The sequence below is a fragment of the Aplysia californica genome, unplaced genomic scaffold (assembly GCF_000002075.1).
Source record: "Aplysia californica isolate F4 #8 unplaced genomic scaffold, AplCal3.0 scaffold00180, whole genome shotgun sequence".
NCBI lineage: Eukaryota > Metazoa > Mollusca > Gastropoda > Aplysiida > Aplysiidae > Aplysia > Aplysia californica.
In genome coordinates, this window is record NW_004797450.1 from 116,643 (window position 1) to 122,226 (window position 5,584).

The following is a 5,584-nucleotide window of genomic DNA, read 5'->3' on the forward strand; positions in this document are numbered from 1 at the left end:
GAAAATAGAAACCCCAGATTTTTTTGATCTATGCCAACCATATCCTTCAGCGCTGCCCGCGCTACGCCACCCTTCGTACACAGACGTGGCAGAATGTGACTCCCCTTGAGAGAAAGCTCTAGTCTATGGCAGTCTCTCAGATTTGAAGTGGACTGCACAGTTTGTGCGCGACATCGGACTGACTTGTCTAGCTGCTGTCATCGAGAACGAGGAAGAAAAATTGGTCTATTTTGGTAACCTCTCTTCGGTGAAAACCTGGGTGAAGAAAGGCAATCCCTTGATCCCGCAGATTTCGGTTTAAGTGGACGCCACTGTAATTTTTTTTAAGTATTTTGTTGAATTGGAGCATTTTTGTTCATATGTCTGCCATGTTTTTTTGTTTTTGTTCTTTTTTGTTCTTTTTTTTTTTTGCGGCAGATGTTAAAGGTCAAGAAAAGTTTACTGCTGGTTGTGAGAAGGTTTGAACCCATACCATTTGGTACCATACAAGTCATTATGAGCGATTGTTAGTTTTCATCAACATCCTGCTGACATTTCAAAAGTAATTTATTTATTTAGATGATGTATTGTATTCTATTATGTATGAATTGGTGGATTTTTCTTTGGGTTTTTTAAAAATTACTCTTTAACCATGCCTGGACAGTACCACCGTCCGGTGCAAAGTTATTATTGTATTATTACGGTACGGGCCGAATATAAAAAAGTACGAGCTAACAAGCCTTTAGTTTGACCCGGAAGTCAAAGATAAATGAATTCTATGTCTTGGTAAAGCTTTATTGATCAGTTTGACTCGAAACAAGCGGTTTTAAAATCGTAATATGTAGGGTCGCATTTTCCCAAACACGAGAGAATTACGCGGAAGCGTGATTTTAAATTGCATGGTTAAAGAGTTAATCGAATGGGAGGCTACAGGTTCTCCCTTTGTTTCGGCAACACAGGAGTAGAGTTGGGGCGAGCGGACGGACGGGTTCATTACTTGCGGACTCAGTCTGAACGAGCGGGTAACGGATGGCCATGAGAGCGAACTGGGAACCTCAAGACAGTTCGTTTCTTAGGTCCGCTCCACAATTTTATTCACTGAGTGGGTGGGCGAATGAACTAATTCTAGTGGACGAGATTCTCGACGCGAGATTAGACCCATCGTCTATTGTTTGTTAATTAGGCCTAATGTTTCAAACCACTAGCGGTGCCGCAGGGAGTGAGAGAGGCTGGTGACGTAGTACTATGTGTGTAACCTTTCACCTTGTGTGTGGGCACACTGTTTACATTCCAATTATCGGGAAGTCGAAGCTTAAAGAATTCCGAAAGGCCTTTTTGGGGGGGGGGGGGGGGGGAAGGGGGAAAGAGAAATTTCCGTCATGAATGCCTAGTTACAATGTGGGGCAGGAGGGTGATTTTTTCGGGGGGGGGGTGTAAGTAGTATGCAATAGAAGGACTCGCTTCCCGTCTGTCCGTCCGCCCGCTCGAATGCGTGGAGTCTCTCCGTCCGCCCGTCGGCCTGCTCACTAAACGAACTGTTGTCTCTGTCCGATGTGTAGTGAGTAGCGAGTAGCGAACTACTCTTCACAAGCGGAGTTCGTTACCCGTCCGCTCGTTTGCGGGTAGTGCCAGCGAGTAGTTCGTTACTCGCGGACGCTGATTTAGCGAGCCCGACCCAACTCTACACAGGTGACCCAGGAGTATTTGCTCAAGTTTTTGTTTTTTTAATTGTTCACTGCGCATGTTTTTTGTCTTTTTATATATGAAGTGTGCTGACAAAATGGGTTACTTCTCAGATTTTAGACCGATGGAAATAGAGAAACATCAAATGTATAGGTTGACGTTTTACAATTTATCAGGATGGAATGATAAAAGACATGTTAAACTTGAAGAGAATGGCATTGGTTTAGAGTCTACAAATATGACCCTTGTGTTGATTTTTGGCTGATATCTCCATTCATGGATTGCGAGAAGTAACTCATTTTGTTAGCACGCTTCACATATACATTTAAAAAAAAATTAAAAATTGCTCATGCCATCCCTCCATCCTCCTTCCCCCTTATCCCCTCATTACTCCCTCCTCCCTGCTCCCACCCTCTTTCTCAACATATTATTAACACAGCCAAAGAGAAATTGCCATGAATCTAATATGTGTTTCATTTTATTTCTTTGTTTAAAAAAAATTAATTTATCTATGCTTTTTGTTTCACTCTAGGGATGCATGCATACATATATTACTTTGAATGGGTGAATAATTATGGTTTTATTATAATGGTAATGACCAATCAGTAATAAATAGTATTTGTAGAGTGCAAATTTCCGATCAACAACAAGCTCTATGTGCTTTACAATCTAATGTTATCACATATCATTTTGTTTTTAGTTTTTTCCCTGATATACCTTGTGTAGGCATTGTTCTTTCATCACGCTGTTATAGTGAGGACGAAAATAATAATAATAATAATAGATAGATAGATAGATAGATAGATAGCATTTTTATAGTGCAAATTCCAGCTCAGCAGCAAGCTCTATGGGCCTTACAGTCTTGTGTTGTCGCGTATCATTTTGTTTTTATTTTTTTCCTAAGAATACTGATGTAGGCTTTGTTTCTTCCATCTTGCTATTATAGTGATGGCGCAAATAATAATAATAATAAATAGATAGATAGATAGATAGATAGATAGATAGATAGATAGATAGATAGATAGATAGATAGATAGATAGATAGATAGATAGATAGCATTTTTATAGTGCAAATTCCAGCTCAGCAGCAAGCTCTATGCGCTCTACAATCTAACATTATCGTGTATCATTTTGTTTTTAGTTTTTTCGCTGAAATACCTAATGTAGGCATTGTTCTTTCATCATGCTATTGTAGTGATAAGATACTAAAAATAATAAATAATGATTATGATAATAATAATGTTATTAATAATAATAAAAGACAAATAGCGTTTGAAGAGTGCAAATTCCCGCTCAATAGCAAGCTTTATGCGCTTTCCTATTTAGTGTTATCACAATTCATTTTGTTTTTAGCTTTTTCCTAGGAATACTGATGTAGGCTTTGTTCTTCCATCTTGCTATTGTAGTGATAATAATACTAAGAATAATATATAATAATAATAACAATTATAATAATAATAATAGACGGATAGATAGCATTTTTATAGTGCAAATTCCTGCTCACTAGCATGCTATACGCGCTTTACAATCTAATGTTATCACGTTTAATTTTATTTTTAGTTTTTACCTAGGAATACTGATGTAGGCTTTATTCTTCCATCATACCATTGTTGTGATAATAATACTAAAAATGATAGATAATAATGATAATAATAATAATAATAATAGTAATAATAATAATAATAGTAATAATTATAGATCGCATTTGTTTAGTGCAAATTCCTGCTCAATAGCAAGCTCTGTGGGCTTTACAATCTTTTGTTATCACATATCATTTTGTTTTTAGTTTTTTCTCGCTGAAATACCTTGTGTAGGCATTGTTCTTTCATCACGCTGTTATAGTGACAATAATACTAAGAATGATATATAATAATAATAATAATAATAATAATAATAATAATAGATAGATAGATAGCATTTTTATAGTGCAAATTCCAGTTCAGCAGCAAGCTCTATGGGCCTTACAATCTTGTGTTGTTGCGTATCATTTTGTTTTTAGTTTTCACCTAGGACTGCTGATGGAGGTATTTTTCTGTCATTACACTGGTGCCTGTGGTGCTAGAAGTTAGGTGCTATCCTGTTACACACAGAAGACCCGAGTTTGATTCCCATGTGGGGAAACATTTTGTATTCAGTATCTCGTTCTGTTTGCTGGGACGTTGCATCCATCTCATCCCGAGCTGACTTTGACAGTCAGGGTCAAGGCCCGCCTCCTAAATCTAAATCTCCATGTTGAAGTGTCCGGTTTGTGAAGCTTCCACTTTTTACTGTTTGTTTTGACCGACGCTTTTTAGTAAGGTGTCCAAAGTGCCTTGTAAGCTTAAGATATTCTTACGGTTTTGTTTTGTTTATCTTTCAACTGCCTTCCATTTTCCAGTGGCGGCGTTTAATTGCTCATCCTCAGACAACAGTCTATATATTACAGCACGCTGTTTGTTTGCCTTTTTGTTTGTTTGTTTGTTTGTTTGTTTGGGATTTTCAGGGTGAATATCGTCAGCCAGCTTTTAAAATGTACTCAGTCCGAAATTTTGATTTTTTAAAAAATTATTAAAGTTTCTTAGTCGGTGATATTGGGTTGCTTGTGCTCCAAAAATATTTCTTGTAAATTTGAATTCTGAATGTTGAAAAAGGCAAGAAATTATACGTAATTTAGACGCAGTTGTTTAAAGAATGAATTATTTATTTTTTAACGAGATTTTTTAAAAAGATATTGCTTTCTGGGCCTAGTACATTTTTCAAGCTTGCTACATGATGGCGTATTACGTATTACTATATAGTATGTCATTTTACTACTCAAGGATTACAAAGTTCTATCTGCTCAGTACCTAGTTTGGAGAAATTTGGCAGTAAAAATATTTGAGTTTCACAATATGTCATGACTTTTCTAATGCAATTCTTTGAATATCTTTATAGCAGCTCTAAATAATCTTACGATTTTGATAGAGCAGGTAGAGCATTTTGTTTCTGAACTCACGGTCTTAGTAACTCCAAACTGCCAAAAATGTGAAATGTGAAGTGTGCTGACAAAATGAGTTACTTCTCAGATTTTAGACCGATGGAAATAGAAGCATCAAATGTATAGGCTGAAGTTTTACAATTTATCAGTATGAAATGATAAAAGACATGTTAAACTTGAAGAGAATGGCATTGGTTTAGAGTCTACAAATATGACCCTTGTGTTGATTTTTGGCTGATATCTCCATTCATGGATTGCGAGAAGTAACTCATTTTGTTAGCAGGCTTCACAAATAGAACTTCGTAATTCTGTGGTAGCGATCTGTTCTGTATACTGTTGTATCTACTTACATGTATCTGATGGCAATCATATTGTTGCGCTCTAGCTGAAAATGGGTAGTTGGTGGGTGCTTTCATGTGGTCTGTGCCTTCTTTCCTATCAAACAACTACTGTCCTCATCACTCCTCCTTCTTTTTTTTTTGTGTTTGTTACTCCCTTGTAACACATCTAAATCTTCAACACTTAAATGATCTTATTGTGTTGCAAGTGCTGTAAAAAACACTTACTGAAGCAAAAAGCAGGTGAATGCATATTTGTACTTATGGTTTGCAATTTACACTATCAATTTGTTGTTTCTTTTTGTTCAACTTTTTGCTCACTTATTGTAAAATCGCAGGCTAAGTGCTATGTTGGGCTGACTCCACGATTTTCCACCTTTTGAGAGTATTTGCCACATCTCGTCGCCTCAATAGGCCTACTATTCTGTCCAAAGTGTCTCTTTACTTAAGTACATTCTACCCCATTCCCGGGACGGTGCCACTGACTGAAGTGGCTTTAGGCCATTCCCAAAGGGGGGACCTTAACACGTTCTTATGCGCAGTAGAATTGTAAATGGGCTGATTCTTATGCTGTTGCGAGCGCCGTAAAAACTTTTACTAAACTAAAAAACAAAGTACACTTTGGACT